The 18105-nt window shown below is 38.2% G+C and overlaps 1 protein-coding gene across 1 annotated transcript in view; it reads right to left on the bottom strand.

Annotated features, from left to right (window-relative positions):
• The window catches only part of nalcn (sodium leak channel, non-selective), a 161225-nt gene that overhangs the window by 98477 nt on the left and 44643 nt on the right, over positions 1-18105 (bottom strand). The window lies entirely within an intron of this gene.

Here is an 18105-nt window from a genome sequence, read left to right as displayed (position 1 = left end):
TGTTTTGGAAGCCCAACAAAATGTCACACCTGAAACCGCAGTACTAATTTAGATGAAGGAATCTGAGGAAAGTAAAAACTGTTTCACCATCCCACAGAAATAAACAGGTGTGCTGAGGTGAAAGTTTGACCAAGTGCTTCAATGAAAACAGAGGCATCCTACGTGTTCAAAAGCTCTAGCGCATACATACATACATACATACATACATACATACATAGCTCTAGTGCAGTGAAACATAAATTACTGTGAAAAAAAAATGAAAGAAACAGCAACAATATTAAGCGAAGAAAAGGCAATAATTATAAGTGAAGCATTTTTTTTGTGTAGTCAGTAAGTGTGGGCAAATATATAATATGATACTTGAGACCAGAGAAAACTGAAGCAATAAAGTAACATAAAAATAGTATAAATACATATTTTATTACTTGATTATTAATATTTTGCAATACATGCAAGCCTATTTTTGTATTGTCTTCTTAGTCCACAAGATGCCACTGAGAAGACTTTTTTCCTTTCTGGTAAGATCAAGGCTTCTGCCAATGGTGTCACTGTTAAAAGCAGTTCAATAGCATAGTGGATACCTCTACATGGGTCAGTTTGATTCCCTGTCCAGGCAAGATTTATATCAATAGTCTTTAGGCAAGATTATTTTTTATTAAATGTTTCTCTGTCTATTTAACAATTCTGTTTTGCTTTAATAAAAATTATTGAAGTGAGAAAATCAAATGTAATCAAGTTTTATTATTGGGCCAGAATTTGCATGTTAAAGTAATATATCACAATTGCAATACTTAGCACATCAAAAATCCTCGCAAAAAACGCAATAGGATTATGTATTATCGTTCAAGTACCGTGATAATATCATATTGTGGGGTCTCTAGTGAGTCCCACCCCTATTTGAAGACATTTTAACAATGTAGGGCACGTATCAAGGTTTTATTTGTTTTTCTGGGGTTTGAGAAGCTGAGACACAATGAACTTGTACTGCCACATTTTTAAAAATGCTTTCGAAAACAATCGTTCACATACGGAGTATCACTACAATAAATAAAGCAGGGCTAGTTTTGCTCTTTTTGACTCCTGAACTCACTTTCACTTGACGACTGTGTAAATGTTTAGACAGCTACACCACTTGGGACCTCATAGCACAGCTTATCGTGACATAAATAATCTTGATAATATATCGTATCAACTCTGTGGAGTTTTTTGTATTTAAGTGATCACAGATTGTTATAAAACAAGGAGGGAGCATGCTTTGCTTTGAAATGTGTATGTGGTGCAACACTTGCACATGATGGTCCAAATACAACCCCACAGCTTGTGGGTGGGTGGATTAATTGACAAGATCTGAAGAAGAAAAAAAACAGAGAGAGCGAGATGAAGGAGGAGAGAGAAATGGGAAAACGGGGGGTGGCTTATTTTATTGGGCTGGCACACAGAATTCTAACTCTCTGGGAAGAGTGAGAGCAGTCACAAGCAGAGACATTATGCAAATGCACTTACACCCATCTGGTCTTCACAGCAGAGAGTAGACTGCCCATACTGAGCTCAAAGGGGAACTCCATTATCTTTATTAGTTAATATCAATATGTCATAAATCTATGGAGAGATTTCTAACCATTATGTGATCTACAAGGTTGTAGACTACAGATTTTTTTTTTTGAATATATACTTCAGTACACTGGATTCAAAATGAATGAGCAATAACACATTATACATGCTTACCAATGGTTCTACACTAGCTTAACTAAGACTGCTAGTCTAACAAAGACATGATCACGTAAACAGGCTGGTTCAATTGTCATGCTAAAACTATGGTCTCAGTCGACCTAAGCTTAGTGAAATTAAAACATGCGGTCCAGGTCAATACTGACCAGGCTATGCTAGACAGATCTGGACACACAAACCTTGACTTTTTCAACATTTTGTGGCACTTTTTGCAGTACCACACACATTTCACAGCTTTATGAAATCAAAATAAACAAGAATCAAACAAAGTAAAGTACATAAAAAACAGAACACTGATATTTTCAGATGGCAGGAGAACAATTTCTTGTAGGTTTTTTCAACTCACGTAGTATATCCTTTGCATCTACAACAGTTTGCAGCACATACTAAGTTTCACATTCGCTACACATTCACTTTTAAGTGTACCGTAAGAAAGCCTAAATAGATCTGCTTTTGATTATTAGTTAAATGCTTACGTCTGCAAACATCCAGGAGGGTGAGCTCTCCCTGGTTTTACTCATCTATAAAATGGCAAAGATTAAGCAGTGTACTTAAGTTTGACATCTTTTCAGTGCCATTTTTCCAGAAAACTGTAAGGGATCAGCCTGTACCACTGCACCACCAGCAGAGGGTGACGGTAGCGAGGTACCATCAGCCTAGGTAACTCCAATCACGGGAAGCCCACTGGCTGCTTAGCACCTCTTTTTCAGAAAAGAAAAAGAGAGCTTAAAAGAAACTCTGAACCAATATTCCAGAAGTACTGTTTTTTGTTTCCAGATTATTTTTTGTTGTATTTTGTAGAGCTTCCTATATTTGAGTACTCCATTCTGGAGTCTTCTTTGTTGGCCCTTTTCCTGCTGTTTTTCCACCCGTATTCTCAAGGGGTTTATAACATCAACCGCCTGGTAACACTTTGGACTGTGAAGCAGTGCATCAGGGGTTCGATCCTGGCCTAAAGCGACTCTACACCAAAGTACATAACCATTACTGTCCAGTCTGCTCACTATATAGCCAAGCGTTCATTCAGCATATCTCACTGCTTGATTCAATTAAAACCTGGTACTCATGGGATTTCATCGCTGCGCATGGATCCACTCCCTTATCATTCTGTAACAAAAAAACATGCCAAAATAATACTTCAGTTTGGAGAAAAACTTTATTTCTATGAGGGCCAAGAAATTCTGTAAACTTAGATGTTAGAAAACTACAGCCAAGTCAAAACTGCATCTCTGGTACAAACCAGCTCGTCTCTGATCTGGACTTGGGGCGTGAATTTGGTGTATCTTTACATTTGAAAATTGATTTATAATTTTATTTTTACAAAAAAAGTGCAAACCACAAAAGAACATCTACAAAGCAAACATCATCCTTCCTGTCAGTTACATCCTAATGTCTGTATCTCACTGTAAGTCTTTATTAATTTATTGTGGGGGAAACGCTAAGAGATGCATAAACATGGGTGTGCAATAAAGGGGCTTTTTGCATTGCTTCAAATCAGACTGTGCTGGAGTGCATGTAAACAGGGCTTTAAATCGACTACTTTTTATATAACTCATCTGAATGTCTTTCTTTGCTCCAGTTTTTTAAGCTAAGAACTTAGTTGGGCTATCAAGTGCATGTAAATGTAACTAGTGACTGAGATGTAGTAGTTGCATTTGGAGTCTGTTTCTCAGCATGAAGACAACAGATGTTTCAATGCCAGCACAGAACCCAAAAAAATCAGCAGGGAACCTATTCTAAAAGGTTTCCTAAAGAACCATATACAATAGGAACTCAGTTATGTTTTTACTAAAGAACTAAAGAATAACCCCTTTTTGAAGAGTGGAGCTTTCCTCCTTGCCTTGTATGGTAGAAGTCACTATGTTAGTACATGTAAAAGTCAAAGACTGCATCCACTTTGATTCAATAGCACCCATGAATTGCATTAGTTCATGTCAATACTGAGGTGTCTTGCAGTTCATAACATTAAAACACACATCTCATGCTTCAAAGAGCATAACTGTACTTTAAATGGTAAAGCTAAGTGAATGCATCATGTAATGACCTTGAGGTAGGCCTTAGTTAAGAAGGTAAGGGTCATTTCCTGTATGTTGCCATAGCACAGCACAGAAAAACAATCTATAAAACAACTCCTATTGAGCATTAAAATTAAGCAGATTTTCACCAAGTCTGACCAGACGTTGGGAAGATTAATTGGCCATTATAAAAGCCATTACATTATATTTACAGCATAAGCAAGAACAGGAGACCTTATGTTGAAAATGCCACTGGTATATCTCACAGGAGAGGAATGGGGATAGAACACCAAACAGAGGATAAATCTGTTCTTAGATCATTGCTCCTGTATTCCTTGCTCTGGCAGAGGCTTATCACAGGCAGTGTGTGCCAGGCTGGATGTGTGTCTAGTCCTGAGGCTGTGGAGCTCCACATGTGGCCTGGTCTGTCTGCCTCACCCAGGGGGAGAGTGTCTCTTCTATCTGTCTGTGCTCCTGGAATTTGACCCTGTGCTGGCAGCTGGCATGGCTGTGCCTGCTTTCTGTATATCCTGTCTTGTATATACAGAGTGATTACTGCTTATAGGAGCCATGTTTTACATTTTTCTTACTCTTTCAGTGCGTAAAATCAAGCACCAACTTAGTTGTACCTCATTTACATATCATTTACATGAAGCATTCACTAATTCATGCAGATGTTTCAGCAGGAAGCCAATAAAACTACATTACTACAATTCAGTGGCTTATTAGCCAATAGCCACGTTTACACGCAGCCTGATAATCCGTTAATAGTCCAATTAATAGCTTAATCAGAATAGAATACAGCCATGTATACACCTCAATCGTAACAGACTAAAGGTACATTGAGGCCATTCGGAATACAATTTCTATCCGATTGAACGAGGTGGGTAATCCTGTAAATAATCTGTTAAATAGAAGAATAATAGCCATGTAAATGCCTGTATCTGATTACATTCCCAATTAGAAAGTATGTTCTGCGCATGTGCGTTCGCATCATAGCAAAAGTTTATAATGTTCAACATGGTGGGAGCAGAAACGGCGGAGGAGACAAAGTTTATGCTTTGAACTTTAAAGGGTGGCGGTGGGACAGGCGTCCAGTTTATGTGTCTCAGAACACAACGCCTTCCTCTCGCCCTTCTTTAATAAGTACATGTGTAGTAATTTAAAGTAATGGAAAACACAAGCACACCAACCGAAAACTGCTGATCATCTCACTATGACTGGACTCATGTGATGCTCGTTGTCATGGTAACATCTACACTAAGTGGTACTCAACGCATGCACGGAATTTTGGATCAGATTACTTGTAGTGTGCATGTGAACGGGGTTTTCCATCAGATTGCTCAGAAGAGTGCATATAAACACCTCAGTCTTATAATTGGAATATATTCAATCGTTTGGCAAAAACTTTGCATGTAAACACTGTCACGGGCTGTACTCTTAGCTAGAGTTTAAGGTTGTAACAGGAGTGCGCTGCTCCCCCTACTGACCAAACTTTATAGCGTTAAAAAAAACAACAGCAAGAATAAAATGTAAAACAAATAAAACGAAAGAACGCTGTGATGTGTGTAGTGCGACTATTTCCTACCATAACAGACTTCAATGCCGTATTACTGCAGTGTATCAGCTCCTGCACTAACTTCTGTTGTTTTTTTGGGTGGAGTCAGTAGTATAAAACAAAAGCACAGTGCAATATCTTTAAGTGGAACATGGAATAGCTGCAGCATCTGTTTATAACAATGCGCATCTAAACATGTACATCCACTTCTGTACTGAATTGTCGTTCACAAATCATTCATATTATTGCTATTTTCTATTTTTATTCTTCTTATTGGTATTACAGATAATATTGATAATAATTTTGGCTAGTAAGCTACAAATCAAACATTTTATCTGATTGTTTAACTATTAATGCTCAAATATACACACACTCTTACCAGACATGAGTTTGACTGTACAAGCACACCAAAGTTAAACAAAATTGTCCGGAAAATTTGCATTCGCTCATTTTACGATCAAATTCATTAGTGTAGTACGTAAAGTGTATAGAAGAAGCATCCGGATAGCAACAGGATAATAACTTTGAGAAAGAGCATGATTATTTTGACATAACACATTATTTTAAGAAATAATTTTTCAACAGAATAAATACAAAAGTAATTAATTCGACTTTCTGTTCGGAAACACGTTTGTTTGGTGGTTTGAGCTAAACTTGAGTTGTAAAAATTCTAAATTACAGTTTATTTACAAAAAACATGACAACACAATCTGTAGTGTCCATACGTCTGCATGATGTGTGTTCATGTTTGCTTCCTAGCGTTCACGTTTTACATGATATTCGCACACAAACCCAACCTGCGACAAAAAGACATACACACACACAGGGAGCGAGCAAAAATATAGACCATCTCAGGGGCCCTGAAGAACGGTTTGTGTACAGGCCTAGCAGGGCTACAGGTGAGAAAAAGAGCTCCCCTCTGGTCTGAATTCTGGTTTCTCCCTGTGTCCCCTCTCTAAGACAGGATATGACAAAGCAGTTTGACATTTGAAGCTTCCCGACTTCGACTTCCCCAAAGGATGTTTTGGCTGAGGGGGGCACTGACAGATGACTCCATTTTCTCAGGGGCTTGACTTCACCTCCATACACTCCCAGTTCATCTGGATGCCACGCTATTAACACAGGCTTGAGGGTGGGGGGAGGTAGGCTGAAAGCCTGTTACTGTAGCCTCTCTGTTGTTTCTGCCCGGGCCATCCCCCGCGGTTTGCAAGCTTTTCACTCTCACATTTCTTCCCACTGACTAGAACCGCCGACCATTTATAAAGACAGAGTCGTAGATGCAACCTAAGGTGTGCTGGCCTACTTTCTCTGATTTTGCTGGTGGCACATGAACGCGCGCAAGAGGATGTCAAAATCAATTTAATAGCTACTACTGCAAGAAGAGATGGTTCTCTCTCTCCCTGCGTTTGATGCAGACCAATTTGTATGCTCCAAATTTTTTCCCCTCACATACTTTCAAGGGCGTGACGTTATCCCTGCCTGTGTGTGTTTGAAACTTCAGGTGCTGCATCCGCCAGCTGACATACAATTAGCGTTCTCTTTAAAGGGGCGAATGTACTGTCAGATTTCAGCATCAAACAGAGCAAAGAAACAGCCTCGTATCAAAAGATAATACTGCAATGCAAGGAACAACACTGTTCTATGAAACAGGAAGCTTCTGACCAGAATATTCATTACTGTTTGATGGGTTTTAGTTGTATGGCATACAGACATGACTAGTTTAATTTAAAACAGCTTCTTGGATGGCTGGAAGATTCAAAGATCTGAAAATATTAATACATGAGGCAGAAACCAACAACCTTTATAAAAAGAACTCTAATTATTGAAAGCAATGTCTATTTTAGAGAATGCAAGTTGAAGAAATAGCTCTGTTTATAGATAATAGAATGCCAAAAGACAGAAACCACAAAAGCAAGTCTATATACTTAAAGGGGCACTCTGGCCTAAAACTTTTAACATGATACTGGTTACACAGTATTCGCTGATGCAGTATATTAACCCTCAGCCTCACTGGTTTGAGAGAATTCATGTTTCTGTCTCTCACTGCAGTACCCAGCATGTATTATACCACACTAACTACAGATATATCACACAATCATTAGGAATCAGTGCACAGACAATCATGACTGCTAGAGTAGCCACTGATCTACAGGCTAATAAATACAACCAAGCCAGCATCACTCTAACTCTTACCTCAGTCATTTAACAAACTTTTATCTTCATTAAAGAAACATGTCTTGGCTGGCTGACTATATGCCTGCGCTAAAGGAAAATTGTGCAAATGTAAACATGTAAAAAAGTCATTCAGACTGATCTGATGGCGCATTTCAGAGAAACTTACGGACCAGAGTTTGTTATTTCTACAACAAAACTACGGCCACTTTATTTACTATTCAAAACCGAGAACGGAACTTTACATGTCTGAGTTTTTAATGTAAATGTTGATAATGGTGCGTGCGGGAAATCTGACGGAGATTTCTTTCAGGACAATTGTGCCTTACAACACCCTGCATGTACGCCTTCACCAAGAATGTGTAAAAAAATACACTTTAAGCCAAACAATTGTTTTAAAACTAATGTAAAACAATGCCTCATGCATGAGACAGCATACTTTCAACAATTTCATGTAACAGCTTTCTGTAGCTCTTAAAAAGCTTTGGACATCTGCTTCCTATCACAACCATTGTGAACAATTCTGGCAATTACACAGTCTCAGAAAAAAGGTACTACATTGTCACTGCAGTGGTACCCTCAAAGCTATGTCTTTAGTATCTTTACTTAGGGAACATATTTGTATCACCACTGCAGTTCTATTTTTTAAGTTATACTGACTTCACTGACATTTTTTTGTTCTGTTATCCCTGGGAAAAATGTATTTAAGGTACACAGCTGGACCTGACAACCACTGTACCTTCCAAGATACATTTTCATCGTACCTTGAACGTAATATGTACCTGCACACTACCTTTTTATCCTTACAGTGTAGTTATAGTTTCTCTAGAATGGACCATTTCACATCAGACCATACTTTACATTTAAAAAAAATTGAAAGGTCTTGAAAAATCAACGTAATTCCCCTTTAAGTGAAACTTTCGCTTAAGAATCAAGAGTGAGAAAGGTATAAGACAGATGCTAAGAGGACTTTCCTGCTTGCCCATTATCAGAGTAACCAGGAAAAAAGCACTTTCTGTCTCCTTTCTGTATGAAATGAAGGTGATGGATGTTCCACTGGTCAGAACCCTCTCTGGAGGCCACCCTGTGGTCCACACGGTCAGTGAAGCAGGTTTGCTCACTCTCTATTTCTTTTTCTTTCTTTCACCCCCTACAACATATAGAGCATGAGCAAGCTCTTAGTGCAAAAACCAAGGGAAAACAATAAATAAGTGAACAAACAATCCAGTTTTGCTGACAGTCTATACTATTTTGCTGCTACCAATTAACTGGTGTAAGAACAGAGATAAAGTCTGTTCTTGTGCAAAGCTCCCTTAATGGGACCAAAACAAAATGCTGTGCTACTCTGCTTTCCAGCTAAAAGAGCCGAGTGAGAAAAAAGAAAAAGTAAATAAATAAATAAATACATACATTTGTACTACACTCTCTAAGTCAGTCTTAGAAGTGTTATAAAACATGCTGAAATCATTCTCCATGTTACCATATTCTGTAATTCCCCAAACTCCAGCTTTGACAGAATGATGAAGATTGTGCGCAGTGCACTGTGCATATCTTCTTCCAAACTAAGCCTGGAAACTGACCGCAGTAGCATCTCACATTTGCAGGAGCGCTGCTGTTCCTTCTGCTGTCTAAGACTGCCAGGCAAGACAAATGGAGCATCAAATGGTAGATTAAATAAGCCAAGTCATAACAAAAAAGCTGTTGAGAGAGCATGCTTATGTAACTCTTTCTTTAAAACAGGCATATATATATAATATATACACATACATACACACACACAACACAAAAACCTGGATAGGTTCATCAGTTAACTACGACTCAATGCATGTTGCTTTGGCAAGTTGGCTGATGATATTGGATGGTATCAAAGCAGTATTCTTGCCTATTCTGTAGCAACAGCATTGCATCCCTCTACTGCATTGATTTAATGTAATTCACATATTGTTTTTGTGTCTTTGTCCATGAATGTTACCTCACTACAGTACCCAGCATAAATTATGTAAATATGTCATGCAACCATTGGGAATCCCTCCATGGTGATAGAGAAATCCTGACTGCTACAGAATCCACTGACATAGAGGCTAATAAAAACAGACAGTCAGCTTCAGTCAGCATCATAGCAGTATTAGCTATCCGGCTTCTATTTGCATTATCCAGCTAGCAGAAGTATCCCTCAAGCATTCGCCCAAAAGTGCTTGCAGTTTTTTCAAAAGTTCTTCCCATCTTGAAGATCATTACAAGTGGGCTTTCCTAGTCTTTGAACAAGAAAATCTCACTCTAGAGACCACTGCAGCACCTGAGTTCATCCCAAAAAAGTCATCTGCTAAAAAACTATTTAACCGGTTTATTCAACTCAAATGAGTACTTCAAAAGAAAAAATGGAAAGCAAATTAAATCCAAAAAAAACTTCCAATCAAATCTTTTCACAGTGAGAGGTCAAAAGGCATGTTTACAGCAGACATAGTGAAGATTTATTTTTTTTTATTTTGGCTGGAGTGTTTCTCTAAGATCCCACAAAATTATTAGTATCTGTGGAAAAAGTACTCATATTCATTTTGTGGATTTAATAGCATTAAAACCATATACTAGTTATTATAGAGATTGTGAGGTTGACAGCCATCAACTGCTCATTTCTTTCACTGCAATACAGGCTGAACATTTAAACACAAAATGCTACTGACTGAAGTGTTTCATTGATACTGTATTGATAACGGTCAAAAAATGTTTATACCGATCAGGCCGTATAACCCATTTCTGCAAAACAGTGAACACTCAAACTAAAGGTACATAACAAATCACTTTGTTTACTGAAAGCAGGGAACACAATTTCTATCTGGGCATAATTCAGCAGGTAAGCCCCGGTGCCTCCGCTAGACTGTTTAATTAAGCAAACAGACTATAAATAGCCTGTGGGAGGCGAGCTGGGTCCAAATCCCTCTGCTTATCAGTGCCATTACTGCTACAGCATGATTCATGCTTGGGTTGGGATAGGCTGGTTAATTAAAGCTGACTGTCCTCTGGAATTCCCCATTTGCTTTCCTGTCTGCCACTGCCAGGTGAGGGACATGCGCTTAGCCCGAACAGAAGCTTGCTGGTGGATGGAGAGAAACACGTGGCTGTGGGTGTGCTGGACAGGACTGGGCAGAGAGGTCCTCTTGGGGGTAAAGAGGGAGGGAGGCAGGGTTAAAGTTGGGGGTGAGCACTTTACTCTAAATAAATCACCACAGCATGAGGCAGAACGGTCATATCTAGAGGAGCCCGAACAGGGTACCTTTCAAAATTTCTTTATCTGCTGCACAGAGAGTACACAGAGGGCAAACCACAGATAAAGGAAGCACTAAGAACCTCTATACCACAAACTACAGCTGTACACAAGCTTGCCCTTAAAGGTAACAATGAGTAAGGTAGATAGGTCAATTGATAATTAATATTAGCTAATATTGAAGTCCTTCAGATTTACTGATATCTGCAATAATCCTGCTCGTAAATCACCAAAATATGGTGGCTTGCTTGCCAAACATACACAGTAATACTGGCTGGACTAGCAAAGAGCACCATCATGCTTAAAGTCGCGAAATGGAAAACATTATGCATATAGGTTCCATACTGTGAAGGATTTCCGAGTGAAACGTGGTATCAGTGAAGGACTCTGAGCAAACTGAGTGTTCTCTCTCGATGATGGGGTGGTGTTGGGAGGGGTGGGGAGGTGAAACATGATCTTATCCAGGACTATTATGTTTCCCCCGCCCATGGTGCACGGTGATGTAATCAAAAATCTGATATCTTAGAAGCCGGCAAAAGTCATTACATTTTGATAGAAGATCAAAGAAAAAAGTCTTTTAAATTGTATAATATGATATATTGTGCTTGACATGAGCAAAGAAAGTAACAAACAAGTCAAAAAAGATCAAGCAGGTTCATTTTAAAATAAACAAAACAGGTAAAGTTCAAAAACCCTTAATCCAATACTAACCCCAATTCCCACCTGCTATTTAGGGCGTTCCCAATCACATGATGCTGCCAAGATGGGAGGGTGAAGGCCAGCACAAGCTTCCTCCACAACACATGAAACACAACTGCACCTTTTTGAATTGCCTCTAACACAACCTCATCGGAGAGCTCAACATGTTTGGAGGGGAATGCTAATTACCAGTTCTGTCACATCAGATAACAGACTACACACTGGCTAGCGTCATGCTGGGTGATGGAGGGACAGGCAGAGTCATCCTACCCACCCAGACAGTAAGATCAATTTTGCTCCACTGGAATAGGTATTGTTGGGAGATTGCAAGGTCAGGGGTAAACGTTTAGTTGGTTATGCCACTCGAAAGGCCTTTTAGCATGAGGATATAATTGAAAAAAAAACTGCAGAACTGCAGAAAAAAAGAAAAATAATAAGGTTTACAAAAAAAGTTTGACAGTAGAGTATGAAAAAATTATATGTACCCATGATAAACTACATCACAACATGCTTTTCTGAGTATATCATGATAACAGTAACATATTGCCCACCCAAGCCATTATTATGTTATTTTAAATAGGAAAATGTCCCTATAAATTGGCCCTAATAATGTTGAGAGCTGCTGTCTGCTAAAAGGCTCAGTACATGGACAGCACCCTGCTAATACTAAATGATTATGACTGTGACTTTCTGAATGTATCCAATACAATGCATTTTGCTTTAAAAGCCAGTCAGAAGGCTACTAATCACATAAAACCAATCATACCTTCATACATCTGATTGTGAGAAGACAGTTACAGCATTAAGCAACAAAGTGTCTGCTGTGTTTTATTACTTAAAACCTGCTGAAGCCTTTAATACTTGTGTCATGAAAAATCTACCAGCTAAGCAGACTCCAAAGACTTTATTTCATCTACAGTTAAACTGTGAATCTCTTATCTGGAAGGTCAGAATTTAAACTCCAGTTAAACATTTATTATTTTTACAATACTGTATGACTACTATTGGAAAGGGTGGCTCGCAGTCACATTAAAGTTTTCTTGGCAGAAAGAAAAGTTTAAAACCCAAGATGACTAGAGAAATCTTCAGCTCCAACTTTTCTGAAAGCACACTGGAATACCTTTACTGTAATTATAATGTAAGGAAATGGGCTAATTAACATCCGTGTGGTCTGTGGAGAATGGAACACGGAGACCTCATTAACCTTAACCATTTAATGAAACATGACCGAGTGCTATGGAGCTATATGGCTTCAACTAAATGCATCATACAGCTGAAGCTATATTTCCATCTACCCACATGACAAAGCCTCCTTTTTTTACTTCAGCACAGTTTCAGAAATTTCTGCATATGAACACTTATGGCACAGTATGTTCATATGAAGCGTGAATATGTAAATATGGTAAAGATGGTAGTACAAGCCAATCAACACTGACATGTAAATTAGGTTATACTTATTAAAAGACCCACACCAAGGGAAGCTCTGTTTGGCAGCCTGCTGAAAGAAATGAGAACACTATGACTTTTTACTATGAATTTTTAAGGAATGTTAAGAAACAATTCATCAAGAAACAAAGGTTCTTTTTTAGAAAATATTGTTGATACTAGAAAAAAATATAATGTACTACAAACTTCTAATTGTAGAAATTATATTTTAGCATGCAATATTTTTGTTCATTTTTCTCAATATGAATAAAAATTTAATGTGTGTTAATTTTTTTCCACACTATTAATAATTAAATTGACAGGCTGAAACTACCATAGTAAGCCGGTTTAGCTTATATTTCCTATTGTTCTTGAACAAGGAATTAAATTTACACATGTAAAAATGTTTAATTCCCCTAGTAAATATTAACTTTTGACTAGTGAAAATGACACTTTCACACTTCTGAACATTGAATTCCCTTGTTAAATCTATTGTAGTTTGAAAACTAGGATAAAAAGCTAAACCTCAACATGTCAGTTTATTTGAATTACAACTTATTTTCCATACACAGGATGGGGATTTGCAAAACATCGAATTTAATGCAGAAAGAAGACATTTTATGCCAGTTAAATCTGCCAATCTGAAATTCTGCTAAGGGAGTCTTCTACTCCTACAACAGCAGTTAAAGGTAGCCACTTTGAGGTCAGCACTTTGCGCAGACCAGTCCACACCAAACTCGGCAAATACTTTCTCTATGGACCTCACTCTGTGTACAGGGGCACTGTCACGCTGTCAAACAGAAAATAGGCTTCCCCAAACCACAAAGTTGGAAGCACTCCTACTCTAGGAGTGCTCCTACTCTAACTTTACAGTTAGCACTATGCATTAAAGCAGGTAGCATTTTGCTGGCATCTGTAAAACCAGGATTCATCCATCAGATGGAACAAACTTTATGCAAATGTGCTAAGTTTCAACCCATTGTTGAAATGTGGCATGGTAACTGACTGTTATGCTCAAAGTCAAGTAAGGAGATTCAATATTCAGATGCACATGAAGAGGGAGAAATTTACAGTGGAATACAAAAATGATTGTATTCAACACGCGGAAGACAATTACTTTTATGTCAAACACTTTGCAGCTAAGCTGTTGTTCCACTTCACTCCAGCAGCATTTACATTTGACTGGGGCAGCTCTACCATGGCAGATATTTGACAAACAGACTTACAGGCAGAATTCTTTGTGTTCCACATTTAAAGCCCCTGAGCTCTTTAGGATAACCCACTCAGCTGCCATCTTTGGAAATTGCATGGCTGGACAAAGTCAAATATATGATATGTTTGAGTATGATATGATGAGTGGTAGGGCAATATGATGCATAAAATCCAACACAACTGTAACGTTTATGTTTCAGATTGTTCTAGTTTTGAATTAACCCATGAAATAATTAAAATGAGCTTCTCCATTACATTGCAGCACAATTTAAACGTGTAACAGCTTTTAAGAATTCTAACATGCAAGTAAATTATGATGGTCGATTGGATTTTCCTAATTTTATAAGTCTAAAGCATTTTTGGGACAGCTCTGCAACTTTTTGTGCGTTTTTGAGTGGTACTGCCCATACATTTTTAATTTGTCTTTCTTCAGGAGCTGGCTTTTTTTCTTTCTTGTCTGACTACAATTACAATCAAGTTCACTGCTGACACTGGGCTGATATTTGATCAGGAGGAGTTGCTTTGCAGACAACAACCTCTTTCTTAATTGTTGACCAGTTTAAATCAGCAGATCTGACATTGAGAAGGTCATTAACTGCATGAACTTTGGTACTTCGGTATCTCAAACCATCTCCATAAGGAAGGTGAAACAAACTACGTGGAGTCAAAAAGGTAGCCTGTCTTCCAGAACACAGGCCTTCACAGCAGCCGCTTCAGGGTCTGCTTCGGCAATTGCTCCTTATCAGACTGCAAAGCCCTCCAGAGGGAGGTGAAATCGGCCCATCTGATCAATGGGTCACCTCTCACACTTGTCTCCAAAATCTATAAGAAATACTGGAGGGGAGGATGTGCAGTGTCATCAACCCCACACACACTCCAGCAAAGACCTTTTCACATTGCTGCCATTTGGCAAATGGTACCAGATCCAGTACTAGGCACCAAAGGACAATTTATTTCTGTCTTTCACCTGAACTCAGAATTAAGTACGTCACCCTTTCCCCTACTCCGTAGCTCGAAAAGGCATGTTGAACTACGTTAATTTAATTTACTTTTATCTAATGTCTATTTCACTTTAATGATTAATGTCTACTTTCCATTGTTTACCATTTAATATCTCTGCATGAGGCCAGTCACAACAAAATTAAGCAAACAAATAATTGCCATATGAACAGTAGTGGACGGTAATGAAGTACATGCACTTTTTATATACGTTTATACATTTACTTCGTTAGTGAACTTTAGTATTTTTTCAAGTGTACGTACTTTATTAAAGCATACTTTTATTTTCCCTATATTACATTTCAAAATAAAACATGCTATTTTTTACTCCACTGCTTTTTTTGCACAAATGTGTTGTTGCTTATTAGTTTTCTACAATAACACGATACGTTTTCAACCATAGCGCACCTTTCACTAAAACCCAACACTAACTACCGATTGTCCAATCATAATTCAGCAACTTTATAAAGGCCTGCATAGTGTATGCACTAGATATGCTTAAATTCAAATTCTAAGGCTTGCTTTACACTGTTAAACTTTCAGGCAACTATAGTTGCTTGAAACCTACATTAAACCAAATTGCATTGAGTTGTATAATTTAATTTGAAACACAGGTGCAACAATTGCAAGCGTCTCAATTTGCGAAAATAGTTTTATGAAATAGCCAATAAAAAAAACGACAATCACGTGATCACATCAAACAACATCTTTTCAAACCACTGATTTATCTGGATCAGAGGACAAGAACATAAAACAGAAGATGGTTTTTAGGATGGTGGAAAAGGAGACCCTCCCAACTGACTCAAGGCATTTTGACAGTTTCCTGAACAGTGGCACCAAATGAGAGTTTCTCGAACGTAACTTTGGGGAACAAGGTGCGTTAACTGCAGAGCTAACATTAACAGCTATCTGAACGGCTGCTTGTTTGTTGATTCTGCCAGTCTGTTTTTATTGTGATCTAAAGTAGCTAGATCTTTAATTTTCTCCTTTCTTTATATCCCTTAATTTTACACAGAGCTTTAATTCATTTGGAGATGACAAAAATGCTGCAAATATGTAAATTACACCTTGTTGATACAGTGTATCAAAAATACTAGCTGCTAATTTGTCTAACTAGTGGAGTAATTAAATCTGTTGCATGCAACTTTGTTTTGAATTGCTTTGTATAACTGTCAAGTTGAATGGAAATTATGTTGCAGGCAACTCACAACATGCAACTAACTGCATGATAGTTTTACTGTGTAAAGCCAGCCTAAGGGTTTTGGAGGAGTGATTTTACACCCATTTACTAGCGAAAACAGATGAAATAAATGAAACCTGTCAAGAAACACACAGAACAGGTGTTTCTGCATAAACGAACGAGTCTATGTTTGCTAACTGCGGCATTGTAAATGTGCACCTACTCCTGTATATCAAAATCCTAGATGCATTATAATTAGAGATGCAGGAAGTGCGGTCAGACAATATTCAATATTGTCTATTGCTTATCACCCCTCTGGAATTATATGTTACCGTTAATTTATTGTGAATGTCTCATGTAACTCCACAGTCCTGACTAGGGATGCATTGATATTGATACTAGTATCGGGTATCGGGCTGATACTGTGTTCATTTGCTCATACTCGTCCATATAAAAATTCATCAATACCAACATTCCGATACCCGCTGACACCGTGTGACGGAAGCCAAGCGTACACTGCCGCACTAATGAACAAAAGCAGTGAAAAAGGATCTGCTTACACAGTAAAGTGTTATCGACTCCCTGACAGTCAGACTCCATCGGTCACCTTAAACATTCCGCCTTTGTATATTCCCGCCAGACCTACGCTGTGTTATTTTATACTGTTTTAAACATATAATCACAGCTGCTTCACTAATACCGGCCGGAGACATGTAGGTCAACTAAACAGAAACGAAAAAAGTTTACATTTCCTACTAAAGTCTGTATATATGACTTCACTCTGTTTCAATGAATAGAATAGCAAGGTATGAACGTTAATACAGTGATTCATAAAACCGTCTATGTAAAATAGGCCGCAGAGAGACAGTATTGTCCTATCATGCACATGCACACCTGGCTTTTAGCTTCAGTGCTCAGTGTTAGCAGCCATGTAGCTCAGTTTCTCTTTGCTCAGTACTTTGAGCGCAGCATGTTATTCTGAATGAAACAGTTTTATTTGAAATCATGGACAGTTCAGGGACAGAGCAGTCTGTAGAGGCTGCGTTTCACGTAGCACGGACAGAGCGTTTTCATGCAGTGAGAGTATATAAATCGTAGGCTTTGTCCATACATGATGGACTATTCAAACATACAGTGTCAGTTAGTGTGAATAAGATTTCTAAAATCACAGTGTATGTCTGGCTTTAGAGAACATTTAACTACAGCTCAACCAGCCAAACAAAAAAGGCCTACTTCAGACAAAAAACTCGAAACATGAGCTTCTCAGCTACGATTCCTGATGTTGCAGACTCTTGCTGAAAGAGACTGATCGAGGTTCAAAACTATGAAATTTTACTTGCAGCTGTACAAAAGCACTTTTCGGACAAGGAAGCAGCGCTCCCCAATTCAAGGTAAATAGAGTAGCATAACTGGCTAACGCAGGTCATATAAAATCAGCTGGATTTTAATGACCTATCTGTTGAGGTACATTGCACTCATTTAGACTAACAACTACTTTATTCTAAGTACTTTACTCAGTATGATATTGGACTCTGTATCAGCAAGCACTAAAAATATGTACTCATACTCATGTTCAGTCTGAAAAAAATGGTAACGTTGCATCCCTAATCCTGACAGTCTCTGTTTTATTTCTCCTGCACAATCATAATGTTTATGACAAAGTGAATTTTGACTTTGACCTTGACCTTAACATCATTTCACAAGAGAGTGACCAAGCCAAATGGAGTGTTTCCTTCTGTTTCTTTGTGTCCAGACATGCACTGGTGTTCATTTGTCTGCTGTTTCTGACATGACTCTTCAATTACAGTTCACAGACCACTGGGTTGTGCTGAAAGCCATTGTGCTTGAACTGTGA

This window comes from Colossoma macropomum, unplaced genomic scaffold (assembly GCF_904425465.1).
Source record: "Colossoma macropomum unplaced genomic scaffold, Colossoma_macropomum, whole genome shotgun sequence".
NCBI classification, from domain to species: Eukaryota; Metazoa; Chordata; class Actinopteri; order Characiformes; family Serrasalmidae; genus Colossoma; species Colossoma macropomum.
Note: the sequence above shows the minus strand (reverse complement) of the source record. Positions and strands in the feature narration are given on the sequence as shown.